This window comes from Suncus etruscus, chromosome 13, assembly GCF_024139225.1.
Source record: "Suncus etruscus isolate mSunEtr1 chromosome 13, mSunEtr1.pri.cur, whole genome shotgun sequence".
Classification (NCBI taxonomy): Eukaryota; Metazoa; Chordata; class Mammalia; order Eulipotyphla; family Soricidae; genus Suncus; species Suncus etruscus.
The window spans coordinates 7,456,808-7,479,548 of NC_064860.1; the positions used below are offsets into that span (position 1 = coordinate 7,456,808).

At 34.9% G+C, this 22,741-nt stretch overlaps 1 protein-coding gene across 1 annotated transcript in view; it reads right to left on the reverse strand.

Moving 5' to 3' along the window:
* The window catches only part of DGKB (diacylglycerol kinase beta), a 754,568-nt gene extending 736,073 nt beyond the window's left edge, over positions 1–18,495 (reverse strand). The window contains exon 1 of the mRNA XM_049785694.1: positions 18,410–18,495. The gene's annotated coding sequence lies outside the window, so the exon portion shown is untranslated. The remainder of the gene's footprint in view (positions 1–18,409) is intronic.
* Between the last annotated feature and the right edge of the window lie 4,246 nt (positions 18,496–22,741).

A 22,741-nucleotide genomic window follows, 5' to 3' on the forward strand; every position in this document is an offset into this window, starting at 1 on the left:
AGCAGATCCCTCAATTGTGAAAGGATGAGGATTTTTCCAGCTGTAAAATGAAAATAAGAGAAATAGAGTTGAACAATGGAGTTACTTAAGTTCTTCTATACTAGGTTTTGTCTGGATAACATGGTGACACGTATTAAAAAAGAAAATGGAAGAAATGAAAGCAAGCCTAGATACAGGGGTTGATGGAGAAAGGATCATTTGTAATTCTGGATTTGTAAATGAGAATGAGAAAGGCAGAGCCAAGAGAAAAAGAGGAAAGAAAGAAAGAAAGAAAGAAAGAAAGAAAGAAAGAAAGAAAGAAAGAAAGAAAGAAAGAAAGAAAGAAAGAAAGAAAGAAAGAAAGAAAGAGAGAGAGAGAGAGAGAGAGAGGAGGGAGGGAGGGAGGGAGGGAGGGAGGGAGGGAGGGAGGGAGGGAGGGAAGGAAGGAAGGAAGGAAGGAAGGAAGGAAGGAAGGAAGGAAGGAAGGAAGGAAGGAAGGAAGGAAGGAGGAAGGAAGGAAGGAAGGAAGGAAGGAAGGAAGGAAGGAAGGAAGGAAGGAAGGAAGGAAGGAAGGAAGGAAGGAAGGAAGGAAAGAAAGAAAGAAAGAAAGAAAGAAAGAAAGAAAGAAAGAAAGAAAGAAAGAAGAAGAAAGAAAGAAAGAAAGAAAGAAAGAAAGAAAGAAAGAAAGAAAGAAAGAAAGAAAGAAAGAAAGAAAGAAAGAAAGAAAGAAAGAAAGAAAGAAAGAAAGAAAGAAGGAAAGAAAAAGAGAGAATGACAGAGAGAGAGAGGGAGAAAGAATAAAAACATCTGACCCATAGGCAGGCAGTGGGGAATGGATAGGGGAAAAGTGGGGACTTTGATGGCAGGAAGGATGAAGGGTGTTTGTTGTACATTGAATGATTGAAACTCAATCATGAGCAACTTTGCATCTGTGGAAAAAAATGCTAACTTACAATTACAACATTGTAATCACATTGCTTAGATAAAGTAAATATTTTTAATGATATCTTTATTTAAGCACCATGATTACAAACATGTTTGTAGTTGTGTTTCAGTTATATATATAAAAAAAAGAACCCCCCCCCATTCACCAGTTTAACCTAACTAAAGAGGCGAAGGATCTATACAAAGAAAGCTACAAAACACTACTTCAAGAAATAAAAGACAACACAAAGAAATGAAGACACAAACCCTGTTCATATATGGGAGGATAAACATCATTAAAATGTCAATGTTCCCCAAAGCACTGTACACATTTAATGCAATTCCTCTAAGAATACCCATGAAATTCTTCAAAGAAGTGAATCAAACATTTCTGAAATTTATTTGGAACAATAAATACCCACGAATAGTTAAAGCAACCCTGATGAAAGAGAAGATGGGAGTAAATATTTTTAAATAAAAAATGAAAAATAATAATGAAATAATTTTATTTTTTAATAACTAAAGTTGAAAGTAGTAAAAGTTCAAGACCCAGAATTGAGTAATTAGCCAAATTTAGCTTGGAAATAGATAGAATGACAAGCATAATATAATGGCCAGGGAAATATCTATTATATAATTTACAACCAACCCAATTTACTACTAAGGACAGGAAATATAAAGGAACATTATCAACCAGTGTCTAAATCAGGAGTTTTAGAAGTGATTATCTCTGCTCAGGTAGTAGTGGATTGTATCACGAAAAGCTAAGTGAATTACAATTGCATTGACATACTGGATAAATTCTGCCACTTTACACTCAGGTGAATATTGTCACATTCACACTTGGGGGCAAATTGTGCATTCTGTAAAGAAATAACTATTGACCCTCATCCCTCTTCAGGCCCACACAAATTGTTTAATCGTAAAAGATTCATTAATGATTCCTACAAACAAACAAGCAAACAAACAACTTTTTCTACTTGAACAAATTTTACTATAAACTCTCTGGTTTCCTTGACTTAACATTTAGAATGTCCTATATCTTATTCAGATAACTTTTTGTTTTCCTTTCTTTATTTAAAGGATGAACATTTTGCCGATATTAATTCATACCATCATTTTAGCCTTTATTGGCTTTATTTTTGTTTTGTTATGATATAGGGGCTATCCAGGTAGTGCTCAGGAGACCATATAGAATCTGGAATCAAACCTGCCCCTCCACCCCACAGATATTACAAGGATGTGCTCAGTTTTTAAAGATTTCTCTTGCTCCATTCTCTTGGTTTGTATCTTTCAAATACCCCTTCTCATCTATATGTTTAATTATTCTCCAATTATTATAGACATTGAAACAAACATTTTGAAACTCCTATATTATGGTATTTTGAGCCCATAGAAGTAAATTCTGTGTATAGAGCAGTAGTAAGCTTACAGACTGCCAGGTGTGCCCCCAAAACCAAAACAGACAAAAATATTTAGGGCTGCAGAGATACTACAGTAAGAATGGTGCTTGCCTCATAATGTATCAAGCCCTGTTTTTCCCCCAGCATCTAATAGGGTCCCCTAAGACCACCATGAGTAATCTCCGATGGTAGACCCAGGAGTAATCCCTGAGGACAGATAGTGTGAGGCAAAATTAATAATAATAAAAAACAATAAAAACAAAAGCTACTATACCAGAAAAGTAAATAAATCCTTCAAATTTATTATTGTTCAAAAGCACACCTATTTCTTTAAAGCTTCAAAAACAAACTCTTAGAAGTAGGTTTTCTTTCAATTTCCTTCACTCTATCTCAGTTATATTTTCAACTGAGTTTCACTCTAATGCCAAGAATATGCCATCAACTCCAACTCCGATCACCAATGAACTGTCTGTTTTCTAATCGAGGGGATAGTTTTCATTCTTCACCTTAGTCAACCTCTTAGCAATATCCAACAGTGATAACTACTTTGTCTTTCTTATAAAACACTTTTCCTTACACTCTTTAGAATAAAACACATTTCTGTTTATCTCCTCTGTAACTGCTCATTTTTATTCTGTACAAGCCCACTTATTTAAATGTACTCATATCAAATCCATAAAAAAATCCTATATTGATGTTATTTAGCCAGGAATTCTTTTTTGGGGGGTCTGGGCCACACCCAGTGGCACTTAGGGGCTACTCCTGGCTATGTGCTCAGTAATCTCTCCTGGCTAGGGGGACCATATGGGACACCAGGGACCAAAACAGGTTCATTCTGGATCTGCTGCGTACAAGACCAATGCCCTACTGCTGTGCTGTCACTCCAGCTCCAACCCTAGGGAGTCTTATTTATTATTACTTTACATTTCACCAGGCATTATTCTGAAATGATCTATCAGAATATCTCCCACTTACTTTCTATGTTTCCAAATTTTCTACCATGATGTCTTTATTCGGGTAACTAATGACTCACTCAAGACTTATGTTTGAGAGGACCAAAGAGAAATTTTGTTCTGGGCTTTTCAGATGGCAGGATTCTATGATTAAGTAAAATCATAGAAGTTTTGCTAAATCCCAACTCATTGAAATTCGAACAGGCTGAAACATACTTTGTATGAAGGCGGTCTGGTTCCATCCCATATTACAGACACCTGAGAAAAATCTGAGTACAAAACAAGGAATAGCTTCCCTAGATATGACCCCCCCCAAAAGTTAAGTTTAAAGGGTATAAATATTTTTACCAGAGAAAAAGAATACATTACACATACATACATATATATATATATATGCTAGTAAAAGCACTACATATATAAAATATGTATTCATATACTATATACTTTATATTATAAATTGCAAATTTAATATATATTAATTATATATGTATACATGTATGTGTATTATATATTTTATATATTATATATTTTGATATTATTTCTAATATACCTATTTATTCATTTTTTTTTTATTTTGGTTTGAGGGACATACAAGGTGACGTTTGGATGCTTACTCCTAGCTCTATGTTCAGGGTTTACTTCAGGCCATTTTGGATGACCCTTTATAGTTCCATATATCAAAAGTTTGGTTGTAGCCTACCTGCTGTACTATTACTCCAGATCCTACTATTGTATTGTTTAAGTAAATTCTTGTTTTATCCTCAAACTCCACTTAAGCTTTCCGTAAATTAACTGATTGATTTCTTAGTTTATTGCTGTCTTCATCTCATTTAACATATATTCACTATGTACTTCTATTATCATATGTGATATATGGTATTTCAATTTTTACTGGTAGGTGTTTTCTTTTAATCTGAAATTAGAAACAAATAAATATGAGTATTTCATTCTACTCATAATTTTCCTTTCTAGAACTTGCATTTCTGCTGGTAGATGTCAAATGTACAATAAAAAACTTTATATGAATAACTAAACACCAATAGACCAATAAATTATGCTCTGGGGTTTTCAGAGATATTAATAGCTACTCCCAGAAGGAGGGATTCTATGATTAAATGAAGTCAGAGAAGTTTTTACTAAATCCCACTCCTTGAGATTCTAAAACACATTTGCATCTGAAGAACTTGATATCCTTAAAATAGAAAACTATTTGCCTTTACATAATGTTTAGAAAAGGAAAGCTTTCTTTTCATTTACTTGACTTCACTTCCATATTAGCACTTGCTGCACAATGTTTCCTTAGTTCTCAATGCAATCTAAATGCTTTTTTATTCCGATCTGCAAATTATATGTTAAAGAATATGATGAGAGGGCACTTTCTTTTTACACTGGATGCTCACTGTCAGTAAGGCTCAAGAATAATGCCCTAAGGCTGTAAATCAGAGACTTCTTAGTGTTCAAGTAATTTTCAGCAGTTTGGTACCCTCATACATTATCAACAGATTCATCACATATAACAGAAGTTTGTTTTCTTTTTCTAGCTTTCTTTTTACTCAGTTACCAATTTCAAAAATTAAAGCGTACTGCTTCATGTAGAACAATAAGTGCGACTATTACAATCACCTCAAGATCATTTCATTATGTTGGGCCATTTTGTAAAAGGGATCTTATAATTATAATATGTCTATTTAAGAATTAAATATACCATCAAATAGTTATGAGCATAATTCAAGTGATAAAAGTATTAAGAACATTTCAATTCAAATTCTAAAACCTTACCTCACCATTTACATGTTATTTATGTTGCTTAGAGGAATTTGGAGAGAGTATTTCAAAATCAGAACCCCAAACAAAACAATAATCCTCCCCTGAAAAACTTTTAGGCTATCCTTTCTTTATGTGTGACAGGAAATCACTTTTTTTTTTGGCAAACAGAAAGTTCTGACATATGATGTGACAAATACCATTATATAATAATACAGCACCCATCCTGGTGATCAGAACTCTTATTAAGATCTACCGAATAGCAAAGTGACTCATCGTCTCCTAAGCTCTGTCTCAATTCTAGTAATTTGGGACAAGTGTGGGGAAGTTACAAGTTGTTTATGTGCAACTGCTAATGAGAGGGAAGTTACTTAGCAACATTAAGTGCTTGCATTTTTCCCTAATCTTTAAAGACTGCAACAAATTGAACAATCACAGAATACAAAGGTAAAGGGGGTGGGGGGCAATGCAGCAGTTATGTTTTTCACAGAATGAAAATTTTTGCTCAATAACTGTACTTTTATTTTTAATTCACCATGATTCATCTCTCTTGGAACCAGAATTTTTTCATGTGTACAATTCCCAGCTCCTCATGGTCAGCAACAGAATTTGTTCTACAGTGAAAACACTTCTGCAGATGGAGAGGGCAAATGGGTGTAAATCTTTTCTCAACCTCATGTAACAGGATTTCTGTTCTTTTTCATCACCTTCATTAATTTCCCTCTATGCCTGCTTTCAAAAGAACAACAGTTTATCTTGTGCCGATCTCCTTGCTCATATTTGTTTCCTCCTGTCTTTATCTTTCAGTCAAATCTTGAGAAGCACAGAAGATTGTTTACCCAAACTGATCTTCCTTCCTTAACCAAACTCAATGCCTGACAGTGCACCTCAGTGATTAAGTCATGCAATTTTAGAGCGCAGGACACCTGTGCAGTTTTCTTTGCCCTGAAAGCCAATCCAGAAGACACTTAGCCAAAGGGCCTTTAGACTGGTGCGGAACTGGGACCCTGTGATGGAGTTACACATATTTTGTTGTATAGCTACAACCTTCTGAGATGAGAATGTTTGGACATCCAGATAGAAGTTGGGGTTTGAGTGAAAACTCACCCAAGCAGGTGCACCTTAGCTCTGTACTACCTCTCCAACCTCCCCAATTCTTTATTTTTAATATGACAGTTTTAATAACTATATTCTGGTGCTGGAAAGATAGTTTAGCATATAGGGTTCTTGTCTTGAACCAAGCTTACCAGAGTTCAATCCCAGGTACCCCACACTGTTCCCGGAAAACCAACAGAAGTGATCCCTAAATAGAGCCAGGAGTAAGCCCTGACCCCTGCCACAGTGGTCCAAAACTTTAGATATTATACATGAATATATTTTATATAATTTATATTTACATAAGTCTAATTTAATGAACTATTTTTCCATCGGTGTTGAATGTTACTTAGAATGTTTTAATTAAAACATTATCTAAGAAAAGAAGAGAGGCGGAGGGGCTGGAGAGATAGCATGGAGATAAGGCATTTGCCTGGCATGCAGGAGGATGGTGGTTCAAATCCTGGCATCCCATATGGTCCCCCAAGCCTTCCAGGAGCTATTTCTGAGTATATAGCCAGGAGTAACCCTTGGACGCTGCCTTGTGTGATCCAAAAACCAAAAAAAAAAAAAAAAAAAAGTAAAAAATTAAAAGAATAGAGGCAGAAACTACTGGTAGTTACTTCCGTTTTTTTTTCTGGGGGGGGGGGGCACAGAAAGGAAATTCTTTGGCTAACAGTACAAGAAGATATATTTTGCTGTATCCTCCACCTTGCCAAAATTAGTTGCTGAATAATGTCCAACCTCTCTGGAATTTTGTACTTGATGTTCCGTTTTTCCCTTTACTGTTCCTGCCATGATTTTTCATAGCACCTCTCTATATGCCTGTTTTCACATTAATATACTTTCAAAAGGAGTTGATCAAATGAGCAATAAAACTCCTCACCAGAGAGGTTACATGTCTACAGTCTGAATCAGTATAAAGCGGAATAGACAATATTGATAAAAGCAATATAATATTATACATTAAGTAGCTTTTAGCTGTAATTATATCTCAAGAAAGTCAAAGAAGACTAACTAAAAATCACTGGTATGGTTTTAGGTTGCTAGAAGAAATTCATGTTGTGAAGAAAAGGAAACTCTAACATTTTACTTATATGTGAAAAATGAAAAATGAAAGCAAACTAAAAGGCAGAAAATAAGAAAACTGGGTCTAGCTTGATAGGAGACTATCTGCTTTGCAAGTGTGACACCACAGATTTGATCTTTGGACCCAGCTCATCTATCAGGTGCAATTAAATTTATTCTTTTTTCCCTCTTTTATATTTTATATCTTTATTTAAACATCTGGATTACAAATATGATTGTAATTGGGTTCCAGTCATATAAATAACACCCACCTTCACCAATGCAAGATTCCAATTACCAATGTCCCAAAGCTCCCTCCTCTCCACACCCCTGCCTGTACTTGAGAAAGACTTTCTACTATCCTCATTCATTCACATTGTTAGGATAGTTGTCAGTGTAGTTAATTCTCTAACTGTACTCACCACTCTTTGTGGTGAGCTTCATCTTGTGAGCTGGACTTTCCAAACCTAATATCCTTTGTGAGAATTATTGCAAAAATGTCTTTTATTTTTCTTAAAACCCATAGATGAGTGAGACTATTCTGTGCCTATCTCTCTCCCTCTGTATTATTTCACTCAGCATAATAAATTCAAAGTATATCCATGTATAGGAAAATTTCATGACATCTCTCATGATAGCTGCATAATATTCCACTGTGTATATGTATACCACAGTTTCTTTAGCCATTCATCTGCTGAAGAACATCTTGGTTGTTTCTAGACTCTGGCTATTGTAAATAATGTTGCAATAAATATAGGTGAGAGGAAGGAATTTTTGAATTGTATTTTTGTGTTCCTTGGGTATATCCCTAGGAGTGGTATAGCTGGATCATATGGGAGCTCAATTTCCAGTTTTTAGAGGAATCTCCATATCGTTTTCCATAAAGGTTGGACAAGAAGGCATTCCCACCTAGAGTGAATAAGAGTTAATTTCTCTCCGCATCCCCACCAGCAAAGCTTATTCTCATTCTTTGTGATGTGTGCCAATCTCTGTGGCATGTGATGGTACTTCATAGTTGTTTTGACTTGCATCTCTCTGATGATTAGTGATGTGTATCTTTTTTATCTTTTGGCCATTTGGATTACATTCATTTTTGTTAAAAAAAAAAACTCAGAAAGGGATTAGAGATGGCACTAGAGGTATGGTCTCTCTGCCTTGCAAGCACTATCCTACAACGGGACCATGGTTGGATCCCTTGGCATCCCATATGGTCCCCCAAAGCCAGGGGCAATTTCTGAGTGCATAGCCAGTAGTAACCCCTGAGTGTCAAACAGGTGTAGCCCAAATAAACAAAACAAAACAAAAAAAAAAAACTCTCAGCAAGATGGGAATGAAAGGAACCTTTCTTAATATAGTTAATCCCATTTACCACAAACCAAACAAATATTTTCCTCAACGGAGAAAACCTAAATGCCTTTCTTCTAAATTCTGGTACATGACAAGGCTGTCATCTCTCACCACTCCTATTTAACATAGTACTGGAAGTACTTGCAATAGCGAATAGGCAGAAAAGGATATCAAGGGCATCCATATAGGAAAGGAAGAAGCCAAACTCTCACTGTTTGCAGATGACATGATACTATATTTAGAAAACCCTAAAGACTCTAACAAAAAATTTCTAGAAACAATAGTTTCATGTAGCAATGTGGCTGGCTACAAAATTAACACACAAAAATCAATGGTCATTTTATACATCAATAACGATAGGGAAGAAATTGACATTAAGAAAAAAACTCCATTCACATTAGTGTCACACAAACTCAAGTATCTTGGTGTCAACTTGACTAAAGATGTGAAGGACCTATACAAAGGAAATTATAAAACCTTGCATCAAAAATAAGAGAGGACACATAGAAATGGAAACACATAGCCTGCTCATGGATTGGCAGGATAAACATTAAAATGGCAATACTCCACAAAGCATTGTACAGATTTAATGTGATCCCTCTAAAGATACCTAGGACATTCTTCAAAGAAGTGGATCAAACACTTCTAAAATTTATTTGGAACAGTAAACTCCCATGAATAGTTAAAGCAAACCTTGGGAAAAGGAATATGGAAGGCAATCCTTTCCCCAATTTAAATCTGTATTGCAAAGCAATAGTTATCAAATCAACATAGTATTGGAATAAAGACAGATATAGGCTTGAGTACTCAGAGAATGTTCCCAGACATACAATCACCTAATTTTTGATAAAGGGGCAAGAAATCCTAAAGGGAGCAAGGAAAATCTCTTCAAGAATTGGTGTTGGCACAACTGGTTAGCCACTTGCAAAAAACCAACCTCAAACCCCCAGCTAACACCTTATACAAAGGTAAAAATCCAACTGGATTAAAGACCTTGATATCAGACCTGAAACCATAAGGTATATAAAACAACATGTAGGTAACTCCATGACATTTAGACTAAAGGCATCTTTAAGGAGGAAACAGCGCTCTCCAAACAATGGGAAGCAGAGATAAACAGATAAACTGAGAAGCTTCTGCCCCTCAAAGGAAATAGTGTCCAAGATAGAAGAGCCACCCACTGAGTGGGAGAAATTATTCACCCAATACCCATCACATAAGGGTTAATCCCCAAAATACACAAGGCACTGACAGAAATTTCCAAGAAAAAACAAACATCTAATCCCATCAAAAAAGGGTGAGAAGAAATGAACAGATCCTTTGTCAAAGAAATACAAATTACAATGGTTCTACTGATAGTGTGCAGTTTCCACTATGTTGTATCTCCCAAAAACTTGTGAGCTCCATCATCAACTGTGTGAATTTTGGTAAACATTTGTCCAAGTTTTTCATGGAATCCATAACAAAAGCAATAGTCTTAGAAAAAAACCTCCAAGTATTGTATGCAGACATTGTCTCTCACAGAAAAAAAAAAAAAAAAGCAGAGGAGAAAGAAATAAACAATCACCACAAAATAAACTCTCAGATTTGGTGAATATGACCATTACTAGAGGGGGGAAAGAAATTAGAGTTGGTGGTAGAAGATAGTGAAGAAAAGCCTTAGTTCAGGAGGCTTGATAGTATGAGGAATTACAGTTATTCATACACAGTAATTTAAAACCATATCCCTGAAAATCCTTTATATTGCAAACAAATAATAATCAATAAAAATCAATAAGGCAGCAACATTTTATGAGAGTTTATCTGCAATAAACATTCTTGGAAAGTTCAATGTACTAATTTTTTCTTTGGCATAGTTACCAATTCTTTACTATTTCAATAAAAAACTTTTGAGTAAATATTAAGTAAAAATATCATAAAAATATAGGTATAAAATCAACTACTTATCACATACCTTATGGTTGTCTACTTAAATATTTTTTAGATTTAGGTTTAAATACTTTAGATTTAATTTTAATCTAAAATTTAAAAATATTTAGATTCAAATTTTATTTACATTTTTGTTACTGGCATATAGACTTTATCTGAGAGTATACCAAATAACTAGGAAATAATAGCTCATACTTCTTAGTTTGTACTAGGTGTTTTTGTTATAAGCGATTTTAATGCATGGGTAAATCATATGACACTATAAAATCATATGACATATAATTTATAACACTATAAAGATAATAAAAGTTATTTGAAGACATATAATGTACATTATCTGTTCAGGGTAATCTAAGTAGTACATATTTAAATATGAACATGGACACTGTTTTAATCTAAATATCATGGTGCCTAAAAAATAAATGAAGATATTTAAATTATCCTCAAATCATAGGACTGATTTGTGAAGTCATTTGTCTGTATCTTCATCCATATTATCATCACCAAAAATAATTGAAACATGTCTTGAGGCTGGAGAGATAGCATGGAGATTGGGCATTTGCCTTGCATGCTGAAGAATGGTGGTTCAAATCCCGGCATCCCATATGGTCCTTGAGCCTGCCAGAGCATAGAGCCAGGAGTAGCCCCTGAGCACTGCTGGTGTGATCCAAAAACCAAAAAACTCAAAAATTTCTAAGCTAAGATCATTTAAAAAATTGATTATATTATAAAGGAAAGACCAACTAATCTCCTAGGGAATTTAATACTGAGATTATACAGTTGTTAAAACTCTAAAGAGATTTTATAAATATCAATCACATCTTATTCCACCCCATTTTCTTTTGGTTATAAAATATTTTGAAAGTGACAAATGTGGATAAGATATAATTAAATGGAATTATTTTCATTAAGATGATTATTTAATAAAATGTTATATTTAAAAAGTCATATTTTTATTAATCTGGTCTACTTTGTTATAATATCTAAAGAGTTATTGAAATGAATATGTATTTAAAAGGTAAAATCCAATTTATTTCATAAACTAAAAATGTCAGTTTTTGAAAAAGGTGGTGGAGAAATTCATCATGTTTGCAGAGGGCCAACTCCACAGGTCACTCTTTTCTAGAAGAAGATGTAAACCAAGCTACAAAAAAATCAGTGATACACCAGGAAAGTAGCAGAAAGGTGGAAATCTCAAGAGGAGAGAGCAGATTAGCACCCAATTTGCCAAAGCCATGTCTCCTGCATCCATCACCCATAATTATTGTTTCCCTGGTGGTCCTGCTGCATCATCCTTCTACAATTCCCTTTGAGGACACTAATCTGACCAAATTTCAGATACATCAGTGTTTGGGCTTATATAACCAAGATTGTTTTGTGTTTGTTTGTTTTGAAAGGGGTGGGCACCCCTCTATCTTTTTTCTTCCAGGAAACCTAACACCTGAGAATATGCTCCATAAAAACAATATTATCAGTAATAGTGTTTTTGAATTCCTGGACAAACTCTGAGGACCGGGGCTAGCTTATTAGTAAATTGTCTGCTTTGCAAGCATGAAACCACGGATTTTATCCTTGGCACTATTTCATAGGTCAAGTACAATTTCAAGGTCCTATTGATAGTGAAATAGGAATGCTGTCATCCCTATAGGAACACACAAGTATAATAGCAACAAGAGTTTACTAAAGCTTATGTAATTAATTGTAATTAATTGTAATTAATGACTTCCCTAAATATACAATAATTTTCCAAAATTTGGTCGCCACTGCTTTTTTTCCTTAATTTTCGTTTTCTTTTTTTTTCTTTTTCTTTCTATTCTTTTTTAATTAACTTAGCTCTCACTTATCTAAAACTGAATGCATTATTATCAACTGTGTCAACTCTATGATGCATTTTTTATTTAGATAAAGTAAAAAGAAAGTGATACAATGCTGGAGACTGACTTTCCAATTCTGATTAATTACTTCTTTTTTCTCTAGTCCTATTCAAGTGTCTAATGGCTGCTTGGAGGTTTAGGATTATAGTACTAACATTAAAGGAGGGCTTCCTTATAAATTTAGAAAACAAATTACATCCAACTCCTGAGGCATACTTGCTCATATGTAAAACGCATATGGCAGTGGTAATGTAGGAGCTTATTGGGGCAAGTGGGGAATTCTGGTCAGCCATGAATCTGACAGGATAAACATGTATCATCAGGTAAAACTGATGACGGACTAGGGATTCTGGATGTTAATGAAACTTTATATATATTACATATTCTATATACAGGGAGAGAGAAAGAGAGAGTACAAGAAACTCAAAGAAGACAAACAGATAACACAAGCTAGAGAGCATTATCATTAGCCAGAGATAATAGTACACATTTAACATTTTGCTTAAAAGCATGGATTCTATGTCTGTCTAGTGCATTTGCAAATTATTGACATGACTTAGTATGCAAGATATTTTTATATAGGCAATCAACATCAAACAAGTAATCATTCAATAAACATTCTGCTCATCATTGTCATAACTATAAGGAAAAAGACTCAAGCATTACATCAAAAGTGAACACTTAAAAATCAGATCTGTCATTAATTTAGCAGTGCCAGAAGGCACTAGACCAGAAAAAAATATATAACTGATGTCTTTACAAATTTTCTCATTGTAAACATATGTAACAATAGCCTGGCAACATTACCTTTTCACTTTGGGGAGATTTTGGGATCACACCTGACAGCGCTCAGGGGGTACTTTTGACTCTATGCTCAGAAATTGCTCCTGGTAGGCTCAGGGGACCATATGGATGCCAGGATTTGAACCACTGTCCTTCTGCATGCAAGGCAAATGCCTTACTTTCATGCCATCTCTCCGGCCCACATTACCTTTTCTTAAAAGAGTAGATATTTGTATTCTAGCTTTAAAAGTAACAGCTTTTATATTACTGGAGCTGTTATTACTGGCATATTTCCAATTAAAAAATTTGAATCAAGAACATTGTGTTTAAAATTTACAATGCAATGCAAATTCTCTGTATATTTTTTTACATAAAACAGGTCCTTCTTTGAAATTGTTGACTCAGATAACAATTTTAATTTTAATTTTAGCTATTCTAATTTAGCATGCTAAGAAAGGCTAATCTTAAAATATTACCAGGCTTTCAGCAGATTTTCTTTTCACTTTATGCTTTGTTAGTGTTATCTTTCTTCAATGTAAGAAGATGAGTGAGAACAGTCATGTTAATCTCTGTTACACTTCAAATTATTCCTTAAATGAGTCATTCTGGTTTTCCCTTCCCCAGTTAAAGCCTTTGATTTCTTAGCAAAATATCAGAAAATGATTATGCAGGAGCCAATAATATCTTCACATACTGTTTTATCTTTACGTCATCATTATCTTTGTTCCCCTAATTTTCATTGAATCATTTTTCACTCAAAACTATGTAAAAAAAGATTATCATCAGAAAAAAATGTAAGTTAAAAAAAGGTGACCAGAAAATAAACCTAAATATTAGTCAGCAAAAAACTTAGTGTCAGCTATATCATTAAACAGGCTAACCCTATGCACATCTGAAAAAAGTTTTTAGTCCCTGAGGATAAAGAATTTGAACAGATTCCTACACCAGAGAGCCACCACACTTATTTTTCTTTTTAATTTTCAATTTTTTATCCACCTGATCTTTAAACTTTTCTCATCTATTTTTTTCCTAGTAAGTATGAGCCAAGCTTTATTTCAACAGTTCCTCAAACTCATCATCTAAATGCCTGCCATTTTGATCTTGGGAATAAATTTAGGATTCAGTTTAGGATCTTGGGTAGAGATGTTCCTACCTATCTTGAGTAGCAGCTAATCAGAAAGTTCTCTTGTGATTGGTAAGAATTATGAAAAATGCTCCATCAAACAGTTAATGAAATAATTAGTTCACTGCATCTGATCCAAGTTCATCTATTCACTGCATCCAATCCATGCAGACCATGTGAATAAAATGAAGCACCTATTGATTAAGTGGTAAGCTCTAATTACACCTGGGCTTTATTTGTAGCCCACATTCACTAAATATATCCATGAGGTTAAATGGGAGACATTATTGTATCCCTTCTATTTTCCCTGAAATGAAAAGATATATTCAAAATCTTGACCTAGTTGTCTGTCATGATTCCATTCAAAATAACTCAGAATTATTCTGGAATTGGGTGATGAGTCAACTCTACATACAATAATACCAGGAGCTACCAAGTTGCTGAACTTATTTCATATCATTGTTAATAGCCAAAGGCAAACAGTTGTCTCTTAGTTGAGAACAGATTTTGTGTTCCTCTTACAAGAGACAAAAAAAAAAAATAACACATGGATGGGAGAGAGGCAATGAATGACATTCTTCCAATTTTGCTTACAGCTTTCTCTAGGAAGGTAATCTTAGCCTATTATTCCTAAGAAAATACTCTGACAGTATCATGCATACAGTATGATATTTTAGAGTATTACATGCCATGTATCACATTGTACAGTTTTGTTCCTGAGACTAACAATAGTTATTTTATAAGAACTATCTGTGTGTTTGGGGGGAGTTTTATTGTGATTTTGTTTAGCACCACACCTAAAAATGTTCAGATCTGCTATTGGTTTTGCACTCTATCATTCCTTTAAGTCTGGGGGTTCTATATGGGATGCCTTAGATAAAGGATTCAGACTGCAACACATGAGGGTGGCTAAGGAAGTGCAAGGAACTTCCCTTACCCCCCTGTACCATCTCTCCAAACTTTGGAAAGTTGATTCTTCAACTGTCATTTCAAACCTCCAAATCAAAATCAGCCATTAGTTGAAAAGGAAATTTGAGGGAGGCAGAAGGGCAATCAATAGCTGTCTCCAGTTTGTCCTGCAACAATTCATCCTTTTAATAATGTGCGTGGAAAAGTGTCAATCACAGATCACTTGTCTAATTTCACATCTGTAACATGTTCACAACACATTTAAAACCATAAAATAATTGTTTTATTTCAAAAGTATTTTAAAAATATATTCAGACTTAACATTAAGATCTGCTTGTCAATTGGAACAATTAAAGTATAATGCAAAGATTTTCATAGAAGGCAGTTTCACTCACTAAGTTTTTTTAAACTGTAAAGAAATATTGGGACTGAAGAGAGAGAAGGGCTAAGGTGCTTATATGCAACAGATAAAGGTTAGGCACCCTGACACCATATATGTTCCCCTGAGAAACTTTAGAAAAGCCAGGGGTAAGCCATGAGCACTGTTGGGTGTGCCCCCCAAAAGAAGAAAAACAATGCTGACAAATTGCTATTTAATAAAATAACTATTTCAGTCATGTTCTCTAGTTAGTTGAATAAGTCTATATAATGATGTACTCTAGTTTCTAAAAACTGCTTTAGGTTTTTTTGTTTTTGTTTTTGTTTTGTTTTTTGGTGGGGTCACACCTGGTGATGCCCAGGGGTTACTTTTGGCTATGTGCTCAGAAATTGCTCTTGGATTAGGGGACCATATGGGAAGCTGGGGAATCAAACCGAGGTCCGTCCTATTAAGCACAGTTATATTTTTCCACTGCTGTCTACATTTTTTAATTACCTTTATACATTATAATTCTCAATTTTTATCCACCTATTTTCTCATCTATTTTTTCAAATAACAGATCATTCCCTGGGTTCTATTTAAACCAGTGATTTACTTAGTTATATATAGGATTTTCACGTGGAGAAATCATTTGTGTGTCTAATATGAAAAAACCAAAACAATTTAAAATTTCAATAATAACAAAGTGTTTTTGTTTGTTTTGTGCCAAACCCGGTGACACCCATGGATTACTCCTTGCTATGCACTGAGAAATCGCTCCTGACTTGGGGCTCCTTATGGGACACCTGGGATCAAACCCAGCTTATAACTGGGTCAGCCACATGCAAGGCAAACACCTTACCACTGTACTATCGCTCTGGTCCCAATAACAACAAAATCTTAAACAGGTCTTTACATCTGGATTTCCCAAGATAAACAGATAAAATACTTAAGATTGTATCCGGTGTATGCCTTATTTTAAATCAATCATGAAAGTCTAACCAATTCAAGTGTGATACTATATACAATCAAGATAATAGGATATTATGTTGAGTTTCCTTTAATATCAGACAATTAAGAATTACTTTGCAATTCATATTATTGATTTCATAAGTTAATACTTATTTTTCCTTTAAAATTTATGACTACATATAAAAGTTTAAAATAATGTATCCCCTTTCAAACAGCACATTTTTCTAGTGTCTTTCTTAGAGAAAAGTATTTTACTTTTATTATAGGCTATATTATTAATTGATCTTATAACTAAGTCTAAAATATGTGTGTTTTAGTTCGAAGAATTCCTTTTCTTTTTTTCTTTTTTCATTAAAAAACCTTAAACATTTCTTTATTATAAAATCTGAAAAGAGGACCATGTTAGGTAACAACATTTTTATGTGGATTATTTCTAAGCAATCAGATAGAAAACATTCAGTATTTGTTTCTCTAAGAACTTGGAAGGAACACTGAATGACATGTTATTCGGCTTTTTGCTTAACAATGGACTGACTCTTGCAGGCCTGTTTTTACCTCCCCTGAAATAAGTTGATCAGTGATTTGAGCAAATAGTTAAAGTTAGGGTTTTCAAGTTTTTTAAGCCTTCGTTTCTAGAAGGAACACAATGCTTCTTAATTTTAAGTAAAGACATGGCTGTAAAAACACTATTTTGAAGCCTCAGAGAAGAGAACCTTTTATAAATAGAAAAATCACAGTAGTAAGAACCGACCTGGGGGAATCCTGCAAGTTCCACTCACTGGAGAATTTGAATGTTTATCATATTATCAGTGTCGCCTAAGCTGTTGCCTAGCAGCTATCTGGAGACCTACGTAAGATTTGTTTTAATTCAGTAATGTAAACCAAAGATTTTTGTTTGGCCGAGACTTTATTTTGCAGACTCAAAATACACTTGGAAGCACATTTATTAACAATGAACTAATTGGACAATTGCATAAAAAAAAAAAAAGACAGTCTCTAGGAATCTCATCACCCCATAGAACTTTCAGGAGACCACTCCTGAAGTCATTAAGTTCTAAACACAAGTACCCACCGAGATTGCTTCTTAAAACCAGCGGGGCAGAAGGGCGCCTACTGCATCTTGGAAAGGAGCACAGAACTAGGCTACAAATAACGGATATTAGCCATTTAACTAGGACATGCCAGGCGGACCAGCAAGCGATTTAACACCCCTCGGAGATGTCAGGGCTCTGTTTTCCTTAACTTTCCTAGCCATTTAGAAGCACCCCCTTTCCTTCCCAGCCCCCCGCACCAACCTTCCCAGAATCATGTTGAGTTGAACTTACTGTAGGCTGATGGAGGCAAAGGCTGGGCGCTCCTTTGAAGCCAAAGCACTGCTATTTATTTATTTATTTATTTATTTATTTATTTATTTATTTATTTATTTATTATATTTAATCCAGAGAGGAACTGAGACTAACCTCTCAGGGTCTTTTCCAATACACCATCTCTCCGTTCAAGGCATAGCTCCCTCCCTTCCCTGCTCGGCTTCCCCAGAGGCGTGCAGCTTCCAGAACTCTGGTAAAAGCATCTCCTCCTGCTGACTTTCACCCCCCCACCCCCCCTGCTAGAATACACAACCAACCCTTTCCAATTCGGGTCTGAAAGATGGAAAGCGACGTGCAAACAGAAAGACAGGCTGCAGCAGGCCACTAGACCCAGACAATTAGCTAGCTACTCAGCAGCGGAGACTGAAAGCCCTGGGTTTCCTTAGCCGGAAAGTCATCTTCAGCATCTTTCCCTCACCCCCCACCCACCACCCCTCTCGGGTACCTCTTACTCCTCCCACTGTCCTGCGCTTACTACCAAGGCCGCCTCCTGGGTCTCCGACAAGCTAGGGAACGGCCAAGATCGCCTCTGCACAAGTGCATCGGTCCCACATGAAATACCTGCTGTCCTTGACTGATGCTCTTCTTCTCTCGTGCCTCTGAGTCCTGGATTTGGAGCTAGACGCGAATGTTACTGGGAATCTGTGCAGTGAGAGTGTGAGGAGGAGGAGGAGGAGGAGGAGGAGGAGGAGGAGGAGGAGGAGGAGGAGGAGGAGGAGGAGGAGGAGGAGGAGGTAGAGGAGGAGGAGGAGGCGATCTCTGTGGTTGCTGGCAACAGCCCTGCCTGTCTCCGACTGTCGCTCCCTACAGCTGCTGTTGCTACTATTGCTGTTAGTACTGGTGGAGGAGAATTGGGGGGTGGTGGTGAAACTGGGGGACAGTGCTTTAGAGCAATGTCAAGTATGGACCAGTTATAAAAAGGGGGTGGGGTTGTAGGTTTGAGTGGCTGTCACTGAGACCAGCTTGAGTCACTTGTATAACTCCCATTCAGGAACCCTGTTACCGGTCTTTCCTCTTTCAGAAACTATATATCATTCCTTCAGAGGCCAGTCTGTTCTGAAAAGACCCCTCTAACCCATTCAGAACGATTCTAAGAGCTGCACACTTTTTTGATTTTTTTGTTTTTGTTTTTGTTTTTTCATTCTGGGAGCAGATGATTGGACACAGATCATGTTAACCAAGAAAGGGGTGGGGGAAAGAGGTGGATATAGAAAAGGAAGTTGTATCTCTCTATGTGCAACCACACCAAATCAATTAAAAATGACCATTTTGAAATCCCTTGCCTACAATAATTTCTCAGCGTCATAAAAAAGGTAAGTCAAAGAAACATGTTCGTTTTTCGCAATGCACAGCAAATTAGATGGTTAGTAAAACGTGTATTTGCCAACTGAAACGTAGTGACTTGATTCGTGAATCCCTTTGAGAATCTTTTTCACCTCCTAACATCCCCAGTGATTTTAGTGCATTGATATCTGCTAAAAGTTCTGGTGAAACCTGCTGGTTACTGTTATCTTTGGAATCTCTCTTTCTCCTTTGGGGGATTTTTTGTTCATTTTCTGCTCTGACTTCTCTCCAAATAGTCTCAAATGAAGTGGTAACAGAGTAAATTAGAAGTTGCTCTTAAACTCACTCAAATATTGTGATATCTAACTTAACTTGCTCTATCAGGATTCTATATTCTTGCTTTGAAATACTGGGTAACTATGAATATGCTTTCCTAAGTATTTTCTCCCTCTCTCCACTTTTACTCTACTCTATCAAATTGCACTATAAAATCTCCTAAAGTTCTTTATTTTCTAAGCAACAATTTTTATTTCTTTTATTTTATTCTAATTTTTTATTATTTCTGCCTTGCTCAGAGAAATGTGAGTGATTCTCTCCCCCCCACCATACTTGTCAGAATTCTTGTAATCTGGGATAAACAAAGCACTTATAAATGGCAAAGAATGCCCCATGAAATAATAGCAGAGATTGCTCCAAAGAGAAATGAAACAAAGGGATTAAACAATATAGTTTAACTTGCAATGATTATAATAAACACCAAATTACTTTAGTAAAACAAAAATCAATTATGATGCAAAGTATTAATTATCATCTAAATATCAAGTCACTCAAACTAATTTTCTTCCAATTATAACAGAAGAAGCTAGAACTGAAGAGATAACAGGAAAGTCACTTGCCTTGCACGCACCTGACCCAGGTTCAATCTGTATCACCATATGTCCTCTTTAAGGAGGAACCATAAGAAAACCAAGAATACCACCAGGACTGACCTCAAACCAAACATTTGAAAATTGCACTTCTCGAGATTTGCTTTTATATATTTATTTATTTATTTATTTATTTATTTATTTATATATATACATGTATATATACATACACACATATAGTGTACACTAAATTATACTATCCAGAAATATTTAGCATCAAAATCCTAATTAAATATGATGTCAAAGAGTTCCTTATCTATGCAGCTTTACAATTAATTGATAATATGAAATATTAAAATTAGTCAAAACTTTACGTTTCCATGTTTCTGCAATGAAATACAGAGACGCAATAGATAGACTTGGCTACATTAGAAACATTTAATAAGTAAATTTAGTACACATATGAAAGGATTTGAAGTTTATCCTATATCTAAAACTCAACTCTGACTAAAATGACCAGAATCTCAAATTCTACAGTTTAACATTTTGTATTTATTGTTGGTTTACATATGCTTTATTTTGAAATTAAACTATGACTAGAAAGAATGGTTTTAATTTTTTATAGGATTCATACACAGCAGTAATGAATAGTTGATACTTTTGTCCAAGTGTTGCTCAGTTGTATTCAAGGCCCATGGAAAATAGAACTGATACTTGGGGTTGGGGGGCACCACAACTCTATTTGGAGTGCTCGGGGAGTCATGCAGTGCTAGTCACTATGCTATAACCATTTGATTTATCACTTTGTCTCAAGTGTAAGTAAACTTTGGACACTGTTGAAGTGATATAATTTATTAGATATATGTGCAGATATTTCATGATTAAAAATAATCAATAATCAACATCCAATCTTGATAATAATGGAAATAATCATAAATGTCTGAAATAATAAATTATGGAAATTTAACAACCATTTGGTTTTTTAGAGCTCTAAACAATCATGATTAGAGAACTTCTGAAATATAAAGAACTATTTCTTTTGGTTGCCAGACTATCAGACAAATCCCAAAGATTTGATCATAAAAGAATAAATCTTCGTTTAAAAACTGATCGTTGACCCCTTAATCTATGACTCAGTTCAAAATTTTCCATTCTGTGAAAAGTTCACAAGTCACTGCTTTACAACCTTGTGCCCATCTATCTAAGATGCTTTTCTCTTCCCGTTTCTGGAGGTCAAAAACTTCCTGAGACTTTTGATGCAATTCATCAATCTCAAAATGGCTTAATTTTTTTTTAATTTTTCACTTAATTTATTTATTTATTTTACAAGTCTTTCACTGTAATATTTTAGGTACACAGTGACATTGAATCGGGGGCATTCCCATCACCAATGCTGTCCTCCCTCCATCCCTGTTCCCAGCATGCATCCCATATTCCCCACTCTTATCCCCCCCAACCGGGCTGCCAGTATAAGTGGTCCCCTCTGTCTAGCTTGTAGATTGAATATCAATTCTGTTATCATTGGCTTTAGATTTGGTGTTTAAGTCTGATTATTTTTTGTTTCTACTTAATGTTCATAGGACTGTTTGGTCTTGGTACCAAACCAGGAACATAAGAAAGATCTATTTCATGCTTTAGAAATGCATGATTTTCCTCATATTTTGTTGTTGTTCTGTTTAAATCACACACAACAATGTTCAAGGCCTATTATAAACTGCTCAGGGATCACTCCTGACCATTGCTAGATTACTCATAGACTTCATAGACCACTCCTAATTGGGCTCAGGGGACATTATATAATACCAAATTCAAACTCAGGTAGGTACTTAAAAGGCACCTTATTTGTTGTACTATCTTTCAGTCCATTTTTTCTCACTTATAAACTCTAATTATAAACAAATCAAGGAGAAGCTGGAATAGATCCTTTAATAACATAAAATGTTACATCTTTGTGTTTTTACAATATTTGTCACATGCAAGGCTACTTTAACCTTTCATATTTCTAAATAAGGTATTAAAATAAAATATTATGAAAAATATGAAGTTAAATAGAAAAATTCACAAGTCATTTCATACAATCAAATTTAATGTATAAAGTTGGTAAATAAGCACCAATTATTAATTATTTCCAACAAAAGTTATTATCAATTATATAAAAAGCACTTAAAAGAAACAGTCCATCACTCTACATTTAAAGGATATGTAACCTTGTAAATAATGTATTTTTATATCACAATTCAAGCTTTTATTTGATTTAAACACACTTCAGATATACACTACAGATGTTCATTTATTCAAATTTTTGTCAGAGATTGAATACCATGATTCAGTGTTTATCTATGTCAGATGAAACAAAGCACAATGTCTTCCAGTTTTTTCATAAAAAGGACATTTTTGGAGCCAGAGTGGTAGCATAGTGGGTTGGGTACTTGTCTTGTACACAATCAACCTGTGTTTGATTACCAGCATCACATATGAACCCTGAATCATGACAGTAATGACCCCTGAGCTCAAAGCTAGGAGTAATTCCTAAGTGCACCTGCTGTGGCACATACATATACAAATAAATAAATAAAACAGCCAAAACAATACTTTTCTTAACAAGAATAAAATAATACACCTCTTTTGTGTGTGCTTTATATTTTCAATCATAAATGAAGACATTTACAAAGTTAAACAAAGTATACTAAATCCCTATTTCATAAAGATAACTTCATGAAAAATACAACAGTTAACTAAAGGA